The sequence below is a fragment of the Mustela erminea genome, chromosome 8 (genome assembly GCF_009829155.1).
Source record: "Mustela erminea isolate mMusErm1 chromosome 8, mMusErm1.Pri, whole genome shotgun sequence".
NCBI lineage: Eukaryota > Metazoa > Chordata > Mammalia > Carnivora > Mustelidae > Mustela > Mustela erminea.
This window is the reverse complement of record NC_045621.1, coordinates 37096307-37120477: the sequence shown is the minus strand read 5'-3', so window position 1 is coordinate 37120477 and position 24171 is coordinate 37096307. Positions and strand designations below refer to the sequence as shown.

General features: G+C 41.7%; 1 protein-coding gene across 1 annotated transcript in view; it reads left to right on the top strand.

Moving 5' to 3' along the window:
• Positions 1-24171, top strand: part of PID1 (phosphotyrosine interaction domain containing 1) — a 224739-nt gene that overhangs the window by 170417 nt on the left and 30151 nt on the right. The gene's annotated exons all lie outside the window — the stretch shown is intronic.

Genomic DNA, 24171 nt, shown 5'->3' with positions numbered 1-24171 from the left:
GCTATGTATAAATCACGGTCTCTGTCTCGCTACCCACACCAGGAGGCTCTAATTGGCCTCTTTAGCTAGTACATCATTTGTACTTATTACCTACACTTTTGTTTCAGTCAATACGGCCTCAGCTAAGTTTTTTGCAGAGGTGAAGTATGTTTCCTCTGCGTTAGCAATTTTGTCATTTAAATTCTCTCTGTTGTACTTTTTTTTTTTAAAGATTTTATTTATTTATTTGACAGACAGAGATCACAAGTAGGCAGAGAGGCAGGCAGAGAGAGAGAGGAATGGAAGCAGGCTCCCTGCTGGGCAGAGAGCCCGATGTGGGGCTCGATCCCAGGGGTATCATGACCTGAGCCAAAGGCAGAGGCTTAACCCACTGAGCCACCCAGGCGCCCCCCTCTGTTGTACTTTTATGAAACATTTAAAAACAGTACAAACTTAAGCTTATAGAAAGTGCAAAGAAGAAAGCATTGAACACAACTTATCTTTTAAAAATAAAACATGTTATTTTTTTTCCCTGGTCCACTGTATTTTTGAATACATTTCGAATTTAAATGTAAATAAACAGCTCAAAAAGTATGTGGATTATAGTCTATAAAATATTGGCTCTTACTTTTAATGTCATTGATCTGAATGTAATTGTCTGTTTTTGAAATAAAAGACAATTTTTCTTGAATTGATTTTTTTAGAAGCTACAATCAGGTCTTTTGTGAAAGCCCCCTCATGTTCTCGCTAATTTCAAGTTTGCCTGATTTACACTAACATAAAGATTAATATGGTTTTGTATAAGACAGATCCAGTAGAATTGAAATGAATTGTGTGGTGTGATAAGCCACGTATCTCATGACTAACTGAAGGACAGAAGAGTATGCTTGACTGGTAGAATTTGCTTTTCCATGTACGTCACATGTTATGAGTGTTACTGAGATGTTACAAATACGTGTTTTTAAGCAATGTTTCTTTATGGGTATCTTCGAACTGCCGTTGGGCTGACGTTTCCACCAGAGCCAGTGAAATGACGCTAAAGCTTCTAAAATGTTTCAGGGGGTGCCTGTGTGGCTCAGTGGGTTAAGCCTCTGCCTTTGGCTCGGGTCATGATCTCAGGGTCCTGGGATCAAGCCCTACATCGGGCTCTCTGCCCAGCAGGGAGCCTGCTTCCCCCTCTTTCTCTGCCTGTTTCTCTGCCTACTTGTGATCTCTGTCAAATAAATAAATAAAATCTTTAAAAATAAATGAATAAATAAATGAATAAATAAATAAAATATTTCAGAATCTGAGTGCTGTGACTGGTCGTCCATCCAGCCCTCTGTTCAATCCAGTTCCACCCATCTTAGTGAACACTTCTCAAAAGTACAAGGCAGGGGCTACAAGAGTGAATTCAATTGCTCTCTTGGCTTTAAAGAATCATGCTCTCAGGGTGCCTCCGTGGCTCCGTCGGTTAAGCATCTGCCTTTGGTTCAGGTCATGATCCTGGGGTCCTGGGATGGACCTCATGTCGGGCTCCCCACTCAGTGGGGAGTCTGCTGCTCCCTTTTCTTCTGTCCCTCCCCTGCTCATGCTCTCTCTCAAATAAATAAAAATCTTTTAAAAAAATAAAGACTTGCGTTCTCACAGAGGTCAGAGAAATCTAGAATCAATCTTTTCAAACATCTTTTCATGAACTTCCTGAAAGACTGCGGAAGTCACATCAAAATCGTGTGATTGTTTCCCCCTTTTGCATGAAGACAATGCTTGCTCTTTGTTTTCATGAGGGTATGTAGTGTGAGGATAGGAGAGATGTGTATGCAAGAGGCTTATTATTTTTTTTAAGTTATCTGTATCAGGAAAATAATCATATTAAACCAGATGCAATTATCGTGATTTATTTGCAGAAAAACACGGTACATTTTTAAATTTAATTTTACTTGCTATGGAGCTTTGTCTGAGGTTGTTTAAAGAGAGAGAAAGAGAGAGAGAGAGAGATTCAAAGCCCAGAAACAAGTAGAAGAAGAAAACATCTTTTTAAAAAGAAGTGACTTGATTTCCTACTGGCATGAACCATCTCCTTTGAACTACTAAGGAAAATAAAGCAATATTTTTCTTGGGCCATATCCGAAGAGAGAAATGAGCTGCTCACTAGCTCTGAATTATGCAGCTTTAATGCACTAGGGAATGTGAATGTGTGCTTGTCTGAAATGACTCTAGAGTTAATGTTCTGCATTCATCCGACATACCATGTCATGTTGGAGTCGGCCACTGGGTCCCCATGTTGTTCTTTGTTCTCAAAAGGTTTGCCATCTCTGCTCTGAGTTCAGTGAATCCTTTTTTTTTCCTTTTTCTTTTTAACGGATATGAAACAAATGTGCTGGTGGTTGAGAATGGGTTGCCTGAGCTTTGCTTCAGGGCCTGAGTCTCCTCTACATTTGTTATTAATCAGGAACATAATTATATTTGGAGCAAGGAAAAGAAATCATTTATCATGGCAGGCCAGGATGAGAGAGTCCCGAATCATAGGGCTGTCGACCTTCCAGCTGAATCAAATCATTACTGCCAGCTCAATCATTTTAGGTTAACCTGGAGGCAAAATGGAGACTTGTCAACACCGTTACCAGTTAGAAAGGAAAGATTTTTCCCCCCACTCCCTGGCATGATGAACAAGCAAAAATGCCCCCAGATGGATATGCCAAGAGAGTAGTTTTACTTCCTTTGCAATGATGGCCATGTGGGTGTGGAATAAAGAGTAAGGAGAGCAAATAACACAGGAGGTGGTTGGTAGCAGGAAGCCAAGTATTCAGGTCTGACCTTGTACCCTCTTATCCCCGAGATAGCCAGTGGCATGACAAGGGAAGCCAGACACCTTCGTCTTGGGGAGATCTCGTTTGGAGCTTGTGTAGTAAGCTATTACTGTAGTAATAAACACTGGGGCTGTGTCAGCCAGCAGAATGTAAATATTTAAAGGATCTGATTGGCAGTGAGCGGTTTCAAGAGCCTTCTGTTTATAATCATTCACTGATGTAAATGTTTCCTATTATATAGGCAGCATGTGGTAGGTTACTGAACTTCACTGCCTGGGCTAAAGTAACACGAAGAATGTAGAAATCTGGCAGCCAGGGAATGCCTTGGCTACTTTTTCAATATCCCGCCAGCTTTCACATCTTGCTGTCATGATGGTTGCCCCCTAGCAGGTCCCATGTGGTGCTGGCGTTTTTGAGTTAATGCACGTGATGGAGGGTTGTAGCAACCTGAATTTCCTTAGATTGCTTGCTTGGCTTCATAGGCAGAGATCATACATTTGCTCTGAACAGATAACCTTTCCGTCTCAACAGCTTCCATGGGTCAAGTTCACTTTCGCTGGACCAGAGATCTTCTCATAGCAGAATCATTTCTGATAATCACCAAGGGATAACAAAATACCCACGTATTTTGACTGCTTCCCGAAAGAGATGGTTCTGGATCAAGTATTGGTATCATGCTTCTCACTTATATTTTATTTTATTTTTTCAAAGATTTTATTTATTTGAGAGAGAGAGAGAAAGTGGGAGAGGGGCAGAGGGAGAAGCAGAATCCCCGATGAGCAGGGAGCCCAATGTGGGACTCTGTCTGGGATCATGACCTGAGCAGAAGGCAGACACTTAAGGCACTGAACCACCCAGGTGCCCCCTCTCTTATTTAAAATGATGACCTTTGTCCTTCATTTTAATTTTGATTGCATCAAGTTGTCCACCTTCATGCTCTTGTTGATGCCAACCTTGATTCAGCTTTTGGGCAGAGACTCCAAGACCCCCTTTCCTTATCTAATTTAACATACTATTTGCTGGTAACCTCGGATCTCATTTTTCTTCACCCAGTCTGGGCAGCGATGGATTGTCATGTAGCTGAGGAATGTTTCCTGACCTTGTGCTCTCTGTGTGGGTGAGGTGGGCACTCTACCACTTGCTAATGGATGAATAATTGATTATTGGATGAATATTGGACATTGGATGAGTAAATGATTAACTGGCTGGGGCCCATGTTATCAGAGAATAAGATTCAGTGGGACCATGGAAAGGAATTGGTTTTTGGAACAGCAGGGCAGAGATTGCGCAATGGGGCCCCATTTCCTCCAGTGAGCCTGTCCCAAATATGCCACCCTTAGTGCTCTTTCCTTATCTTATTTCGTGGTTTTTATTGGTTGTACCATTTCCCTGTTTTATGAAATTGCATTTGCAGGGTTCAGTTTCAAAACCTTCATGTCTATCAACGTATAGGTGTCAATTTCATAAAGAATTTTTGGAGTGCCTGCTCATTTTCTATTGCTGCTTTAATAAATTATTGCAAACTCTATGGCTTAAAACCACACCCATTAATTATTACACAGTCTTAGAGGTCAGAAGCTCTGGTGGGCATGGGTGGGCCCTTGGCTTAGGGTTTGATAAGCTTGCGATCAAGCTTGTTGGCTGAGCTGCAATCTCATGTGGAAGAACTTGGAAAAGAATCCACTTCAGGGTCATTCAAGTTGTTGGCAAAGTTCAGTCCCTTGCAGTGGGAGGACTGAGGTCCTTGTTCCTCTCTGGCTATCAGCCAGGGTCCCTCTCTGCCCCAGAGGCCACCTGTACGCCTTCTCACAGAACCTTGCCCATCTTCAGACCAGGGGTAGTGCTGGAATCCTTCTCATGCTGCAAATTTCTCTGACTTTCCCCTTTGTTGCTGTGAGAGAACCTTCTCTGTCAAAGGGCTCATGTGATTAAACCTGTCTGGATGATTTCCCTTTCTTCAGGTCACCTAGTAAGTAACCTTAATAACGCTGGTAAAATCCCCTTCGCCCTGCAAAGTAACATAATGGCTGGGGCAGCATTGGGGAGTGAAGTCGGGGGTCCCTCTGAGAATTAGCCTTCTGCTTATGGCTGCGGTGGGTGGGGGTGGGGTGGGGTGGCATTCGCACCAGATTAACTGCAGGGAAGGTTGTTCCTTTGGAATATTTAGCACTGTACTTTCCTCCACACCATGTCGTGCCTCCTTGTCAGTATCCCAGTCCACTTTTCAGCCACTTCCTTCCAGAGTCTAAAAGGCTCCGAATCACGAGCTGACTCGAGCAGTTATGCCTTTTTATGGTGACATTTTAGGAACCCCTGGTCTTGACTCTGTAGCAGCTCTGGACTTGGAAATATCATTGTGGGATCTCTCAGAGAATCCAAGGCTGCATGCCCCCATGTTCATGTGGATTACGCTAACAATTTTGAGTTTTCCTCATTTGATTAATTACTGTTGAGATTCCCACTAGATGAGTCCTAGTGGGAAAGTGTGTCCCTGTATCCATGTGCGCTGCGGTCTCCGTAAACTCTCCTGGCCTTGAGAATTCTGTGGTATTTCTCCTGAGCTAGTTGCAAGCACTTCTGCTTTTGGCTGCATTGCCCTGTCCGTCGCGACAGCCGTCATACTCTGCATAGACCATCCCGCCACCTGTCGTCTGTCCGGCATTTAACTTGACGCAGCATGCGCTCCTTGCCTTCCCTGGATGAAATAAACACCTTTCAGGGCAGGAACTGAAGTGGCTTTATAAACTAGAAGTCTTGTTTTGTAATTCAGGGCCAGGAAGCTTAGGGGACCCCATATGGCACCTTCTCCCTGCTGCCGTGATTTCATCCTGCTGCTGCCAAGAGGTCCTTCCTAAAATACCATGTGCATCAAGATACTGTTGCTCTCCCCAGCTTGTCAGTGGCTCGTCGTCGGCTGCTAAATCATCCCCAAGACTCCTGGCCAGCTCTAGTTCTCGCTGTTTCCTAGATTAAAACCTTGACTACAACCAGCTTATCTCTCAGTGTTTTCTCTCGTACTGCCTCTGAATCTATTCTCTATCTTAGGAGCGTACATCGTATGTTGCATTGTAATCGTTTGCTCTTCCCTGTGAGATCCCAAGCTTCTGAAACACAGTCACTGTGCCTTACCTCCCTTTGTCACCTCGGGGTTTGTATCAGCCCGCCATGCCTTAGTACTCAGAAAGCATTGGCTAAACTGACTTGAACACGCCTATTAAGAGATCATTTAATAAATATGTATTGAGTCCCTACTGTGGTCCCACACTCTGCCAATGGCTGAAAGATGAGAGGCGAACAGGATGCGACCTCTGGCCTTGAGAAGATCCTGAGTTCCTGGAGAAAGACGTGGGCTCACTTGTTCCATGACGAGAGCTCTAAGTGAGGTGTGCGTGAGGTGTGAGCACAGAGGTCGAAGCACCGTATTCCACCTGGTGGGCTAGGGGAAGACTCGGTAGGTAACTTGGGGGAGGTGACATTTGGACAGTATCTTGGGATGAGGGGGCATTCGTAGAGTGAGTCATTGCAACAGAATGGGGGATGGGAGAGCCATTCTGGGCCAAGAACACAGATGTGTGCAAGCATAGATGTATGTAAGGGGATGTGCCATCAAGGCCAATGGGCTCAATTTATTAGAACCTGAGAGCCAGTTGTAAAAATAAGGCTGCAAGGGTAGGCTGAAGCCAGATTACAGGAAGCCTCAAATGCCTTGAGTTTTGCACAGTAGATAGACCCTGAGTGGCCATGAAAGGCTTTTCGGGAAGTAACGTGTGATGAGATTAATAGTTTATCCTTCTTCCTTGATTCTTTCGCATGAGCATGGGAAGAGGATGGTTTGCCTGAATGCTGGCCTGGCAGCTGGCTGCCTGCATCTGTGCTCTTTGGTGGCCCTGCCGTGTGGCCCTGGAGGAGGGCCGGAGGGAGTGCAGGGAAGAGCGGTCATGGCCGGTGGAAACTGGTCCTGCCTCACTACTACCCCCCCCCCTTGTTTAGGGTTGCCCAACTGCCCGGGGCTGAGCTCCCTCACTCCCTCTGGAGAGGGAGAATCCTGCTGGACCCTGACTCACAGCTTCCATGCCCACTGCTCCTCATCCATCTACTTCCTCTGTGCCTCCTGTAGCTGCAGCCACGTTGCCCTGCTCTGGAATATCTGATGCAGTGTCTGCTTCAAAACCCTCTTTTCTTCCTCCACAGTCCCCTGGGGAAACCATAAACACTTGATCGATTTTAGTCACTTGGTCTAGGGTCTGTTCTTTCAACTTCCAGATTTACTAATTCTTGAAAGAACACAGAAAGGAAAGTTTGTCTCTTCTTTCTTTCCATGGCACTATTTATCTCTTAAGCGGAACAAACTGAGAAGCTGAAAATCCCTAAGAAACCCTCTACTACCCCATTGTCTGCCACATGACTTGAGTATCATGGGCACTTGCGTGGAGGAAGTTGGGGAACCAGTGATAAAAACGAAGCTGGAAGCTGAGTAGAGAAAATGACCGATACGATCGAAGCAGGAGGAAAGCGCTTCAAAGGAGGTACTTTTACGAAACCTCTTTAGAGCTCTCGTATCTTTTGCTCCTCAGAGGATATATTCTTGGCAAGTTGAAAAACCGTTTTATGTATATGTAGTAAAATACATATAGTAAAACACATGCTCCATCCTTGGAAAATCTTGTGAAATCGGGAAAATAGAGATAATGAATAACTATTTTGAGTGAAACAAGCCTTATAGCAGTCATGACAAATAAGAAATGTCCCCAAGAGACTTTTCTGAGGCTAAAGGACAATTCCAGAGCCCGTCCTCCATAGCTCCTCACTTAGGCTCACACTCACCGTGGGCTTTGACTTATAAACGTGCTTTGACTTCTGATTTATGATAACTTGGAAACCACAACAGCAACAACAACCAGAAGTAGGTCCTTTACATAAACTCCTTTTTGTAATTTTCAATTTATTTTGTCTCTTTAAATTTTAAACTGCTGCTCCCACAAGCACTTGGTATTATAAACAGTTCTGCATTGGAAACATAACATGACTTGTTTAGTGATGGTATAAAAGCATTTTTATTTAAACTACTCTTACTCACTTCGGCATTTCCCCCCAATTTTCCTCATTATTTTCAGCAAAGTGGTATTCTTCTCTTTGTAAAAGTAATAAATAAGTAAGTAAATAAATAAATAAATTTTTAAAAATGGGGGAATAAGAATAAAAAAGTCATTTTGACATGATGTGAATGTGCATTTAACCTGGTAATTAGCCAATAAGATGGGTTTTTCTAGTTTTACCTCCCTGGAAAAACAGACTCCATATCAGCACATTTCATATTATGTCACAGAAATAAGGAGTTTTGGCTGGGTCCCTATCTATTTTGCTTCTGCAGCTCCTAGCATGCTGTCTGAATTGGTCCTAGACCTTCAAGAACAAGGTCTAAGCTCTTCGGGTAACTGGTGGCACTCAGCACGGTAGACTGTGTCGAGTTATTCAGGAGTAACACCTTGAGGAATTCATGAATGTATTTTCCTAGAGTTGTGTATGTACATTTCTCAACACACATGGCTATCTTGGTTACAGATGTGATTCAAGTCACTTTTTAGGGTTTCATTATGGTTATACTTCAGAGTTCATTTAAAAATTAATGAATATCTTTTCCCTTAAAAGCAATCCTTCTATGTTCATGGACACATGGTAGGCGTGACAGATGGGCCTGGCCTTTGTGAAAAACAGGAAAGAGACTACAGGTTATGTAGTCTGTTTTACTAGAATACTAAAGATAAAATCTCCTAGTGTGTGTATTACATAATCACAGATTCTGCACTTGTTGTACACGGATGGAAGAAATTAAAAAAGAACACATAGTCATTGAACAAAGTTTAGTGCCTGTTTTTTTCTTAGATTTCCTCCACAGCAAGCTCAGATCACCTTGAAATCTCTGTGTGTATGTTGCCATCCATTTACAGACTGTTGGTCATTTATAGAAAACAGAGTTGTTCATTGTTTTTTGTTTCATAATTCATTTACATCATTTATCATCACAGTTGTATTTCCGAAAGCTATTTGATATCCTTGACATGTTTTAGATCAAGCCACTTCTACCCTAATTAATTAAAAATAGGTAAATGCCTTCTGATGCTTGGGTTCTTTCGAGTCCCTCTTCATTGGAGAATTATGAAGAATCATGAGATTGTATTTATTTTTTAAAAATTTTATTTAAATAATTTTTAAGTTAATTAATTTTTTGAGAGAGAGATTGAGCAGGGGGCGTGGCAGGGGGACAGGGATGAGAGGATCTTATGCAGACTCCCTGCTGAGCACAGAGCCCAGTGTGGGAGCTCCATCTCAGGACCCTGAGGTCATGACCTGAGCTGAAATCAAGAGTGAGAGTGAGACGCTTAACCGACTGGCCACCTAGGCGCCCTCTGAAATTGCATTTAATGCAGGAAATTATTATCTCCTAAATTCACTAGTTCTCTGTACAAACGTGCACCAGTTTTGCTACGAAATAATACTGTTGCAAAGATACTGGAAAAAGCCGTCCTGCTTGGTCCTGCTGTCGTGCTTGCTTCTCACCCTCTCTCCCTCCCCTCCTTCCTCTCTTTCCCCCATTTTCCACTTGTCTCCAATTTAAATTCCCTCTGTTGCTGCTCTCACCCTTCTTTTGTTACTGTTTTTCTTCCAAATTATCTTCTGAGCTGTGATTTGCTCCGCTTTTCAGGGAGGCGTCCATGTCCCAGAAAACCTAGACGAGTGAGAAGCTGTTGATAGAAATCAAATATCTTCCACATCATTAACTGAGCAGGCTGTAGCAGTGATGAAACTTCTTGGACTGTTTCCATAAACAGGTTTTACTATCAGAGTTACCATTTATAAGCCCCGGAAGACCTAAATGTAAATTTTAGTTTATCTGTTTGTAACGACTGATTTATGTTTTAATGATTTCTATTTCGGAGACATTGTAACAATAGCACATTTAATTTGGATGCTGCAGGGAGATGATAGAGCCCCATGAAAGAGAATGCGTATTTTCTTAATCGTGTGCAAATGATACTGTTTATATGGACTTACATGCTCTGATTTCCCTGGATCATTTTTCTAGCCTCTAAAATAAGAAATTAAGGCTTGATATAAACTTATTTTCTTTCAGCTGTATTTCTAATAGCCAGAGTGTTTATGAACCCAAACACTCTGGCTTCCTCCAAAATTGCCTTAAATGATAAACATATATTCACCAACTTAGGGCAAGTTATGCTGACTTCAATTTTGCTGAAATCCAGTAGACAGAGGCTCATTTGGATCTGCTGTAGTGTTTGTTGATTTCTCTAAGAGGTGATTTCAGTTCTCTTGCACTCCATGATGTCTAGACTTCCTAGTGAATATTTATAAGGTAGTCCAGGGCAAGGTCTCTAACATAAGGGGATGGCATTGGCTCCATTAAAGACAGGAGACTATTGGTCTTGTCAGAAGACATGTTTATTTCAACCTCCAGCAATACAAAACGGGGCAAGGCATGAAGCCCCAACCTAATCCTCCCATTTTCAGATAAAGCTTAGTTTTTGCAATAAATTGTCTTTTAAGCTGCCTATAGTTATTTGGTCAAATGCCAGCTTAAAGATGGCAGCAATTACCCAATTTGTGAAGATAACACCATTTTAGGTCCTGCAACTCAGTGTAAGCCCCTTGCAGAGTAGTGCTGTCTGTATTACAGCACTGGTGTGATAGGGAGGTCTTTGAAGCTTAGATTCCAATGTTGCAAGCTCTCTGATACATTTTAGAAGCTCCTTATTTTCCCCAAAGATCTTTTTGCACCCAGTTAGGATCCTTCCCACCTGATGAAAGTCCTGTCTCTGTGTTCACAGTAGCTGCAGAGCCAACATCAAGTTTGGGGAGTCCATTGGCTTGAAAATAGCAGGAACAAAACTGCCAAATCCATAAAAGTTTTTAATGTGGCAACTCTAGAAGAAAGCCACAGCTAAAATGCCCATGAACTTGAAAGTCTATTACTAGATTTGAGCAAACATTTATAGTTTCGTATAAAGTTAGTAGACATCTGGACAATTAAAATTATAATAGTTAGGGGTGCCTGGGTGACTCAGTGGGTTAAAGCCTCTGCCTTCGGCTCAGGTCATGATCCCAGGGTCCTGGGATGGAGCCCAGCATCGGGCTTGCTGCTCAGCATGGAGCCTGCTTCCTCCTCTCTCTCTGCCTGCCTCTCTGCCTACTTGAGATCTCTGTCTGTCAAATAATTAAATAAAATCTTTTAAAAAAATTATAATAGTTAAACTTGTAAGGTTTTTTAGATATTCCATTTCCAATTATATACTATCATCTCTTATCCTATTACTGTTTGTGAACTTTTATTTTTTAAAAAATTTTTAAAAAGATTTTATTTATTCATTTGACAAATAGAGATCATAAGCAGGCAGAGAGGCAGGCAGAGAGAGAGGAAGAAGCTGGCTCCCTGCTGAGCAGAGAGCCTGATGCGGGGCTCCATCCCAGGACCCTGGGATCATGACCTGAGCCAAAGGCAGAGGCTTTAACCCACTGAGCCACCCGGGCACCCCACTGTTTGGGAACTTTTAAAAAGTATAGAAGAATGCCTGGCTCATCATGAAATAGTGAGTTGCTCTATTTGATTTTTTGACATGCCTAGTGCTAGACGGATGCACTCAGTCATATTATGCCTTAGAAAATGCAAATGCAGCTGACGAGAGAACATAATCATTATTTGTGTCCATTTGTATATGATCCCATGGGTGTTCAGAACTGGTTAAGAATGATCCAAGATTGAGAATATCACATGAAAAATTTCAATATTATGGCTGTTACAGAAATTAAATTACTTTTTACTGGACTGTGTGAAAAATGTTTTCATCCATCGAAAAATAGTGTTTAGAAATGAGATGGGGAATTCTTGGGGCCATAATTTATTCACCATAAACATCTTTCAGCCCATAGATGGCAATGGTTTCAAAAAGTTGTCTACGCTTATAAACTAGGAGATGCTGAAGAGTTTTCTCTGACTGTGGCTCTTCCTCAATAGCCTCTTCTTTCCTACCTAAATTATTTCTGAGTCAGAATTATAATTTCCTCCTGGGGGATTTAATCATATCAGTAGTTTGGCATGTCTATAGTTCCATGCACGGCAGAAAGCTGTTTGAAAAAACAAGACAAAACATCACTGTATATATGAGGGAATGGCTATGGCCAGCTGGCCTCCATCTGTTCTCCATTTTTCCCCATCTGTAAAATGGGATAATAATAGTATCTACCTCATAGAGTTGTTATTAAAGGACACTCACAGAGTTGTTATTAAATGACATAGTGAATGTGAAATCCTCAACAGAGGGTCTGATGCTTATGTAGAACTCAGAAAATATTCAGCAGTAACTGCATAAAAGCAATGGCAACAACTACACCGGAACCTCGATGAGAACGAGCCTCACTTGCGGCCAGTGTGTTATACTCACTAACATGGTGTGTAGCTTCGGGGATTCTAAAGTGCTAGAATGGACGGTTGAAGGTGGGAATTATAACTTCTCCGCTGGGGTCCCTTTAGAAATAGTCCATCTGGTAGCCCATGGATGAAACCCTGCAACTCAGAGGTGCCTCTTGTTTCAAGGTTTTTCACTGTTTTTGTTGTTTTCTTTTTTTGCTTTTTTCAAAAAAAATTATAGTGAAAATGCATTGAAAGAACATAATTTTCTACTCTTCTTTAGTTTTGGTAATATTTATTTGTTGTTGTTGTTGTTTTTTTTTTAAAGAACCAAAGGAAATTAAACATGAATACATGTGTTGACATCCCTTTGCGGAATGGATGTCTAAATGTAGATGTGGATTTCTGAGCATTGCAACATATGAAACACATACCATCCTGCCAAAATCCTCTCCCTGAGCCATATATAAATTGTTTGGGAAGGTTTGTACACACTTGTAATGAAGAGTCTGACTCCAATTTTTGATGTTTGACTGCTGACAGTGTTTGAGTCTCCCGCCTGCATCTGGGGAAGCTGATAAGGAAGCCCAGATGCTCTGTCCTCTGGTGCCGTGAGCACCCACATTCGGGGTCCTCACCCTGTCCCAGCCCCTAACTATAACGAAAACCTCAAGCCAGTTGCCTTTCCCTCCTCTCTCAAGTTGTCATTTTGATGTCTGCCCTCCCATCCCTACAAACATTTTATACCTTCTTGGTCTGTGTGTGTGTGTGTGGGGGGGGTTGTCACCAGTCTCAATATTCAGAACAAATTTGGGGTGGAGGTCTAGCCTCATCCCATGGAGTGGCCACAATAATACTGGGTATAAAGTTCACTATCAGAGCTTCTTGTCTGCATTTTAGATGTATTTGCCTGTTCTAAATATTGTCAGAAGGAAGTAACAGTGATAACAATAAAGTCCTTACTTTCTAATAAGTATTATATTAAGCCTTTACGTGGGTTATTTCCTGTACTCCCACAACTGCCATTTGATCCGTAATGTCCTATTTTCAGGGACAAACAGAGACCCAGAAAGATTAAATTACAGTTTCAATGCCACGTAAGTAGTAAATGGCCAAGGTGGGATTTGAATCCAGGCGGCGTGGGTTCAGTACCTCTCTGCTCCATTGCCTTTCCGTTCGTATAAACCTACCATACAGTCTTTATAAAGCATTTAATTGAGGAAATAATCTTTGTCTTCCTCTTTTCAGCCCCCACATATTAAAAAAAGAGGTTATAGCACACATCCGAAGCTGTATACAATATGGTGGTCTAGAGCCAATTCTCATGTGCGAGAACAGGGCTCCTTTCTCCCAAGCAGACACTGGTCCTGTGCCTAGCAGGCAACTGACAAATGTTTCTTAAAGTGAAATAATATGCCAGTATTTAGATATGAGTGCTTTCTGTCTTCTGTTTTTTTTTTTTTTTTTTCCTCTTGAGTTCTCTTGTCAAATTATTGATTTGTGCTTGTGGGTGAAATGCTCTCAGAAAAATCAATTGGAATAATGGAGGAGAATTTTTTTTTAAATTACATACTTAAAGGAATATGTCATTTTACTGATAAAACAGTAATGATATTTTAGGGCTTGGCACTTCCGTGGTAGTTTGTATTATAGGCGCTGGAATTATACCTGATTATATGTATCTATGATTGACCATCTGGATGGTGAGCCCTAAGAATACAAAGCTAACATCTTACAGAATTCTGCATCATTTACTACACTTACAGACCTTCACACCTGGGCATTTCTCAGTAAATGTTCATTAAGTTGTTAAATAACTATGAAACTATGTCTAAAATGCATAGATTATACCTTGGAGACATGGCCACCAGATACCATGCGGTTCCGTCTGCTTTATGCTTATCAACCCTGGTCCCTACAGTAAGGCAGGACTATTTTCTCCACTGCCTGGAGCTTCCTAGAGAGTAAATTCTAGAACTGTGACTCATTCACTGTCATCAACATCACATCAAGCATGACTTCTGCCATTCTTCCTTTCTCTCTGGAGTGGAGATCTTAAAACCCTAAGCTTATTGGAAGGAAGATCTTTGAAATGTATTCAGCTGCTTATTTATTTATTTTTTTTCTAATAAACCTCCCTGGAAATCCTTTGTTTTCAATCGACGGACTATAGGAGAAGAATGTGTAGTTTTCCTCCCTGACTCTGCTTTCCGTCTCCTCTCATCTGAAGTCTTCTCATTAAAAAAGGGAAAACATTTTGATTATGGTTATTTAGAGACTAAAATTTAAAAGACATTTTAAGACTGGAGCTGGGGATGGTTAGTGTGAGAGATGTTCTGCCTTGAAGAGGAAAAGGACAGAAGGCAGGAGGGGAGTTCCAGGCAGAGTTTCTAGGCATTCCGAGAGGGAGGTGCTGGTGTGGGCTGTGTAGACTTTGGAACCAGACAGTCTGTCCTCGGTTGAAATCCTAGACTTGACTTTAGTGAAAGCAGCAGGCCCTTCTGTGGGCAAGTTACTTAACCCCTGTTGAGGGGAGGGTCTCTTTCTCTTCATCTACACAATGGAGACACTGATTTTCACCTGCAGGGTTGTTGTGAGGAAGAAATGGACCCCAGTGGTCACAGCTGACCCTCTGCCAATAATCCCTCCATTAGAGCAGGTCCCCATGTCCATGAAACACACCAGCACCCCTCCAGCACCAGATGTCATGGAGGCTAGCTCGTGTTCAGACCCAGACACACTTTTGATCTCAACGAAGTCACAAAACTCTGTTACTCAGTTCCTCCATGAAGGAAAGAGAAACAATAAATTTGCTCTAAATACCTATAGTTGACAGAATAACATAGTAGAAAGGAAGCTCCACATCATCCTGATTTAATTACTTAACAATTTTTGTAAAGGATACTTGCCTTCCAGAGGATGTCATCTTGAGTCAAAGACAAGTGGCTGCATTCAGTACAGGTGGACAGTATAATTTTGTGGAATATGTTGGGGTTTGCTGCAAGCCATGCTGATGAATAAAGGGTGGGATGGAGACAAACCTCACACTGAAAACATTAGAGACCAGCCCTGCAGCCGTCTAGATCCTAACACCATGAAGATGGTGTTCTGACACACTGTACCTCCCTAGGTCATGCTCATGTCTTCCCTGATAGTCCTCCCCAGTGTTACGCCCCTTCTCAAGGTCAGGGAACTTGGCTGGGCTCTACAAATACACATGACAATGTGGCCATCACAGCAAAAGACTTTACAGTCGAAGAGGCCCAGACCTTGACGTACAAATGCTCCGTACAGCGCACGTGTGGAGTTGGAGGTGAGGGGTGAGAGTGTCACAGAGCTCAGTGTGAGGCCACAGCTTGGAGAGGAATGGCAAGGGTTATGGATGGGTCAGGGAAGGTCCTATCTTCCAGGCCACAGAGATTAGACTTCATCCTGTGGGCAGGAGGCATTTCATGGGTGACTTCGTGGACGATGGATTTGGGAAGGGGGTTGGGTTGGAAGGAGGCAGCGTGACCCATGATAGCTAGCAAACAACTGCCGTCCTCCACATGAGGGACACTGAGGATCTGGAGCAGGACAATGGGAGCAGACAGGACTGCACATGCTCCCGTGGCAGGAAGTCCGTAGCCTCAGTGTCACAAATGAAGAACACCCAAGTCTGAACCAAGTCTGAAGTTGACTTTCCTCCCGTGACCTGACACATCCTATTAAATCTCTTGAACGTCTTGTATAAGCCCATCATCCCTACAATGACTTTAAACTAAAGAAAGAGAAAAAAGAAAGAGTTATTTAAAGATAATTATGGTACATATTTAAAAATTCAGTTATAATCAGTTCCTATGGAGTTAGAAGAAAACTTGTAGACAGGTGCGGTGTGGGCGTCCATGGGCTGAATGTGGGTGGGTCAGGCAAGGCACACGAGGATGAGGACAGTAATTTTCCCACTGGCTTGCCGTGATGAAACTGGAGCCATTGGATGACTTCATGGAGAAGGGATTAGAGTTTAATATTCAGAAGGAGGCTTGAGTTCGCATGTCATGTAGCCCCAAAATAGAAACTTGCTCTTTTTCAAATGTCTGTCTCTAAAGGGCCAGAGGATCAGGGGTGGAACATTCTGAACATGTTCAAATCCAGCCCATGTGGCATCACACTTTATGGAAAGGACTCGGCCTAGCGAAGCAGCTACGGTGCCTCACACATCAGCCAGGATACTAAGGCCACTGCTGTTTTGCCAGTGGTTTAGACCTCTATTTTTATATATAAAAACAAGAATGGCTCTCAGGATGTGACTGTTCTAAGTCCTTGGCTAGTTCCTATGTATATCTCAGGTTTCAGCCCAGGTGTTACCGTCTTTGAGGGAGGTTCTTTGACCTCTCTGGTCCCACTGAAACATTTCTCTTCTGTCACATAACACTTGGCAAATCGAATTGGAATTGGCCTGTCTGCTTGATAGACCATGAGGTCTTTGAAAGTAGGGACTGTTTGATTTGTGGGCTTTCAACACCTAGACAGTGCCTGGCATGCATTAGGCATTTGGTAAATGAATGAATGCAGAGTATCTTGGATTCTACTCTATACCAGCTCCTTTTGTGCTCATTTTGATAATCTAGTTCTGGTTTTCTTTTCTTTTTTTCCCTCCTTTTGGGGTGTGTGGGTGTGTGTTTGTTTGTCTTAAAACATAGTTCTGTAATGCCTGGTTTCCTTCCACAGCAGTGGAGTGAGTTCGTAAGGCTGTTTGTAAATTCTTAGGTCACATGAAAAAGTACAAATTATACTGTTTTTGTATTCATAAAATATTTTAGTTGGAGCCTGTGCTTATATTCATAGTTTACTGTCAAGCAGACCAATTACTTACATCAGCCACTGGTGAATCCACATGACCGCTGGAGCAGGGCCATCGGAAACAGGGTGGGAGAAGGTAGGAGGTGGTCAACATGGTAACACAGTCTGCTGAATTTATCAGCCAGGTGAATGCCTTCCACAGTGCTCTCTGATTTTTCTCACTTTTGCTGTTTCTTTTTTTAAAATCTCAAAAGTCCCATTGGTAACTCTATAAAAAGACATACAATGAAAAATAATCTTTTCTCAAGAGGAAACTGTGACCTCAGTAAACCTTGGGAAAGACTCCATATGGCTTTAATCCTTTTGATTTAAAAATTGCCACACACATGTGTGTCTGTGTGTGCATTGCATGTGTGTGTGTGTTGGTGCTTTACTTGGATGCGGGTGTAAAGTGGGGAAGGATTTAAGACATTGTAACACAAAAGGCATTAATAGTCCTTCTGACAACAGAGACTTCCAAAACACAACAAAGCCATGTATTTCTACTTTCTCCAGAATCTTTTTGCAAGAATTGATCACAAAAGTGAGAAAAACAATTGCCAACATTGCTTATCATGGATGTTCTATCAACTCTGTTTTGGAGAAAGGATTTTTTTTTTTCCTTTTCCTAAGGACTAGACTAGAACTTACTTTTTGTCAACAGAAGGCAACTCAAGAATCTTGGAATCTTTTTTTTTTTCTTTAAGATTTTATTTATTTGACAGAGAGAGAGAGATCACAAGTAGGCAGAGAGAAAGAGGGAGAAGCAGACTCCCCACTGAGCAGAGAGCCCAGTGTGGGGCTCGATCCCAGGACTCTGAAACCATGACCTGAGCGGAAGGCAGAGGCTTAATCCACTAAGCCACCCAGCTGCCCCAAGAATCTTGGAATCTTGCTAGCAGTCAAAAGAAGTATTCCCTTCACAGTACTCAGATGAGCAGATTATTGTATTGTATTGTATTTATTTATTTATTTAAAGATTTTATTTATTTATTTGACAGACATTAGGAGAGAGAGCACAAGTAGTGGGAGTAGCAGAGGGAGAATGAGAATCAGTCCTCCCCACTGAGCTTGGAGCCTGATGAGAGGTTCGATTCCAGGACCCTGGGATCTTAACCTGAGCTGAAGGCAGACGCTTAACCGACTGAACCACCTAGTCGTCCCTTGGATGAGTAGTTTAAATTAAAAGCAATGTTTCTGAGAGTCCAGAAACTTCCTGCTCAGCCAAGGTCTTTCTTTGCCAACACCTTGAGAATGTACTATTCATCTGTGCAAGCTGTTAAGGTAAAAAGTAAACTACCAGTTTGGGGCCAGTGATTGGCATCTGGTTATGCTCTCTGGAACCTGGCTCACTTAAAAGGCTACTCCAGACTCGTTACATTTCACCGTTTTCATGACCACCATCTGTTCACTGCATGGAATTGCCACACCTTTCCATGAGTCCTGCACATTTTCCATTATGCTGGCTTTATAAAGGCTTCGTTATTATATGGGCTCTTTTTGGAATCAGCATCCAAGTAAAGTACAATTTTGTTTCTTTTTAATTACGTTTCTACTCCAAGAAGTAAAAAGTTAGTGTAGAAGATTTTAGTATGATCACCGTGTCCCGCAGCTTTTCGAAAGGTCTCTTCAGAGAATGACTACAGTTTAAATAATTTTAAGCCATTCATGGTCGTAGGCGGTTACTGTTTGGCTTTTCAAAAACACCAAACAAGCAAGCCTTTTTTAAATCCCCTCCTCTGACATCGCAACTTTTTTTTGTCAAAAATTAGAGGATTTACAGATTTAAAGAATTAATCCTGAGGCAGTTGCACATGTTTTGAGGAAGTTGAAAGAAAGTTCAATGCTTACTGCCATTCAAAAATGTTTCTTGAAAAGCATAATTGATATGCAGCTCAGAGCATCCCCCATCCTCCAGATTACCTGGTAGATACACAAAGTCAGCTAACCCAAAGTTTAATTCGTCATTTCCTTTTCCAGGTTGTTCTTTTTTCTTTGAGTGGCAATAGCCCCAGCCCAACTCAGTAAGTGCCCTAGAGGATACCTCCTCCAATGCCCACCCATGCACCAACCTCCATCCAGTCAGTCTTGAATCAGCTTGATTTTCCTTCCCGCTACCTTGTCATCCCCTGCCTTGGACATTCATAGCACTTCTCTCTTCTACTCCATCTGCTCTGGTTGCTTCTTCCCTTGCCTCTGCCTGCTGTGAATCCCCAGCCCACTCACCCCCCATGGCAGTCAGAGGGATCCTTCTCAAATAAGAAGATCAATGAATTCTATTTGCCTGTTTGAAACTCCTGAATGACTGCCCCACTGAGTTCAGGAGAGATGCAAATTCCTTTTGCAGACTCGGCATGACCCCTCTATGCCTTTCATTTCCTGATGCCTCTCTGCTTTGAATCTCTTTCTGGGGGATGCTTCCCTGTTTTCCTGAGTTTGGGCTTGGGACTCTCCTCTGAGCCCCGTGGCACTCAGTGTTTCCTCTAACACAGCACTTAACACACTGATTATAACGGTATGTTCAGATCTCTGTATCATCCTCTGGACTGGAAACTCCATGGAACTAGGGACTATGCTCCCTGTTACCTCCCTAGCACCTAGGAAAAATGCCTGGCACATAGTACCTACTCAGTAAATGTCTGTTAAATGAAGGGAATTTCACTCTGGGGGGATTTTACAAGATGAGATAAAATGTCATTCAATAGATTTTGCAGTTGCTTTATCCAATTATAGTTGCTAGAATCCCCGTGTGAAGTGAAGGCATCATGGCCCTCATGTGGTCAATTTCTTAGCTGAGACCATTTACTTTGATTTCTTGTTCGGTTCCTCAGTACTTTAGCATGATTGGCAAGCACACTCTAATTGGATTCAGGAAATGCTTCAGGTCAAGCCCTGGCAATATCCCTTAATTTGTGGAATTGGGCACATCAATTGTTTATTCTGAGACTCCATTTCCTCCTCTGTTAAATAATAATCCTGAAATTTACACATGTAATCACATGTGCAAATGCCTGACCTGATGCCTAGCACATAGTAGGTACTCAGTAAATGATAGTTTCATGTATTCTCATGTGTGAGAGCTAAGAAATACTGCTATTTCATGTTGGTCAAGATGTTTTGGTGTTAATTATATGAAATCAAGCCACTGTGTGTGACATAATTTACCAGTCCTGTCTCAGTGTCTTCATTTTACTTTAAAAACTACTAATACAACTCTAACCAGTCTAACCAAACACACACATGCAGCATTTTCATCAATTCTATCTTGTTTGTGATCTATTTTTCATTTCTCTCTTTGTATCTTATTCTATAGAAAATTCATGGTTTAGCTTCAAGAAGAGGAATGGCCCTGTTTCTAAGTTCGCTTTGTTTTGTTGGTTTTGAGCTAAAAGTTTCTGGAATAATGTCAAATTTATATTTAAAAAATTATATTCACACTAAAGAAAGACAGTTGTGTCCTTACCCTTCCAGGTAATTTCACACGTGTCTCCTTTTGAAGCATTATCACACGTCTTGTTTTTTCTTTTTAGCTACAACACTTTCCATGGATTTTTGAAGCAGTGGCCATGGAGCTTTTTTCTCTGTAGGCAGAGTTCATGGTTGACAAATGTGTCTTTAGGACATGATACAATCAACGGTAGGAAAAAAACAAATTCAGTCTCTGCCTTCAAGGAGCTCTTTTGTTTTTTGTTTTTTTAAACTGACTCTCAATTTAGTTAATTTAATGAAGGTGATTAAAAGCACACCTCTTGACTTGCATGCTTACCAAGTCTTTGAAAGTATGTGACACTCCGGTTGAATGAAGATGAGTAGCTGGTTTAATTCTAAGCTTTGCCCTTGAAAGAACAACCAAAAGAGTTCCAGAGGATGTGTCAGAAGGAGCATGTATCCTACGGGCATCTTCACTGTATAACCAGGTCATAAATTTGAACATTCATTTAACCAGAAGAGAACCTTTTCCTCCACACTAGCACTCACTGAGTTATAATCAGTGACCATCCACCGGGGCCTTCTCTGCTCCAAACACAAATAGACATCACCAGAAACCAAACCAAACAAACAAACAAAAGAAGACCCTTGGAGAGTTTCTGCTGTGAACTCATCTCTTATTCTCGTTTTCAGAATGTGGTATTTTCCATTAAAGAAATAGAACACTTCAAACGTAAAGAAGCTGGATGTGTTTTTATTGATGTCCTAAGGAGACTTTTAACAATAGTCTATTGTGCATTCATCCTGTGATGATGTAATGAGGAGTAGGATTGGGAAACAGTTTTCTAGTGTTCAGGTGTTCATGCCGAGAAGTGGCCCTTACAAGCCCCATGGGATGTGTATTTACTCTGGTTACTCTTTACCAAGGGTACACATAGCCATTCATGGGGGCATAATTGAACTTACTAATTGCATCCTGCCTCAGAGGAAGAAACGCTTTGCATATCTAATTGTCTTTTAATTCTTTTGTAAACATTTAGGTCAGCAAAATATCTTTGTCCCATTTCTGAGGCATACTGAATACTGATTTTAAGTATCTTCTACTCCTGTCCAGCCTTCAGTGAGTGTGGGTGGAAAAAGCTGTGACCATTCTCTATGCAATGGTAATTTTGAAAAGAGCACTACTCTATGTGTGAATTTCCAAATGTCTTCTCAGCCTCTCTCTGGAAAATTGAAACAAAGGCCCAAACATAGGGCTTAAGGCTAACCAGTTCTACCAACTAACAGAATCTGCAGTATCATTTTAATCAGGTTCATTCATTGGTGATACTTCTAATACAGTATTTAGGTAATCTACTTACTAAATTCTGATTTTTTTTTTTTCATAGATAGCCTTAGCTATCTTGGTATAAAATATTTTCTTCTTCATATTTTATTCTGTTTGTAGTATTTACCTTTATTTATATAAAGCAAAATAAATAAGTAAATAAATAAAAGGGGTTGTTTTGCAGGAGGAAGGAGCACTAGTCAGAACCAAAGATGAAAAAAATGCATGTTTTTATTAACTTTTGTGTTTTCCTGGTTTGTTTTTGTTTGTCTGTTTCTGTGTTGCCACAGAGGCATTCTGCACATCTTGAGGTCAGCAAAAGTAGTAATTTCTGTCTGTTACGTTAAAGTTGTGGATATTACTTTCCATGTGGAAAAAAAAAAGTCTTGGAAAAACACCGTGTAGAATGAAGCCAGCAATCCTTTGACTCAATAGATGACTTCGTATTTTCTTCCTGCAAAGGAAGGAAAAGCTCTTCTTCTGCTATAGGGAGCAGATAATTCTACTTCTCTTTCTTCAATTCAGCTCGTGAACATTCGGGAAATAGAGGTCTTTAATATTAGAGTATATTTGAGGATGGACCGCTAAGGACACTGATGTGAATTTATTTTAATCATGCTGGTGGTGCCATTTATTACTTTGGAAATTGATTTTAACAAGAAGTGTGTGAACATCTTTTGGCTATCAGATTGCTTGTTGGTTGTATAGGGAAGGAAGAAAAAACAAGCAAATCAGGTGAAAATAATTAATTAGATTCTGGGCTGTGGTTAAATTTTTATTTTTTAAGGGATTTCTTTGTATTTTATCTTGCTGAGGCCTTGTTAATGTGCTCCATTTAGTATATCAGAGTCCAGTTTCCTAAAGAGAAATCAGGTAATCATCCATAGTACTCCTTCTCAGAGAGATATGCTCTGAGGTCAAAGATAGGTAGGTAGTTGCCTAACAAAAGGGAACATGTATCTGATTTCTGTGGCCGCCATATTGTTGCATAACAAGTCGTCCTGAAACTCAGTGGCTGTTTGTGTGGAAATTCTGTGGACATATGTGGCAGAGACTTTGGCCCTTGGTTGGGGCCATGAATCCATCAGCCTCCCCCAGGGAATCTTTCCCTGTGGCTTTCATACCTCCATAACATTCTGTAGCTGATCTAGATCCAGGAGCTTTGAAAAAGAATTTCTAACAGCAGCCATGGAGATTTCATCTGAGAATAAGAACTGTATGAGGTTTGCCACTCAAAATAACCAGACTGTGTATGGTACAAAAATAACCTGCCCTGTCTGGTTCATTAGGAGTTCACTGGAATTTGAAATTCTTCAGGATTTGAATCCAATTCTTTTCATTCTCCCTGTTCTTCTTCTTCTTTTTCGAAGACCCTTTATTTGTCAGAGAGAGAGAGAAATCAAGCACACAAGCAGGGGGAGCGACAGGCAGAAGCAGGCAGAGGGAGAAGTAGGCTCTCTGCTGAGCAAGGAGCCCAATGGGTGCTTGAACCCGGGACCCTGGGATTGCTACCTGGGCCGTAGGCAGCCATTTAACTGACTAAGCCACCCAAACATCCCTTGAATCTAGTTCTTAACAACCACTGTCCACTTGGGCAAGCGATCCAACCTCTCAGCCTCAGCTTGCTGGTGGGTGAAATGGGAGCCTTACTCATAAGGTCAGAGTTGAGAATAGTGCCCTCTGTGGAGATGCATTGAAAACTTAAAGTGCGGGGTGCCTGGGTGGCTCAGTGGATTAAGCCGCTGCCTTCGGCTCAGGTCATGATCTCAGTGTCCTGGGATCGAGCCCCGCATCGGGCTCTTTGCTCAGCGGGAGCCTGCTTCTCTCTCTCTCTCTCTCTCTCTCTGCCTGACTCTCCGCCTACTTGTGATCTCTCTCTCTGCCAAATAAATAAATAAAATCTTTAAAAAAAAAAAAAAAAAAAAAAAGAAAACTTAAAGTGCTACAAAAGACTTGTCATTATTGAAAACAGGCTGTATGCCTGTAAATGTTCAAATCCAGGATATAGCTGTGTCTATATCCTTAGGCCCTATCCTGGTTTTTAGAACAAAATTGGTAGATATATTGGTAAGTTCGTTTAGATATGAGCATAATGTTGTCTTCAGCTTTTCACATGATATATTTTTGTATGGAACCAAAAAATCCCTTATGAATACAGATAACTTAAAAGACACCAATGTTTGGATTTCTTTTAGTTCGATTCTATGATTAGGAGCAACCATAGTCATTGTCAATTTCTTTTCTTCTTACAGACTTATTTATTTTAGAAAAAGAGAGAGAGCACAAGCAGGGAGAGGGGCAGAGAGAGGGGGAGAGACGGGAAGCCGACTATCCACTGAGAATGGAGCCTAAGGTGGGAAGGCTCGATCTCGTGACCCTGAGATTATGACCTGAGCCGAAAGCAA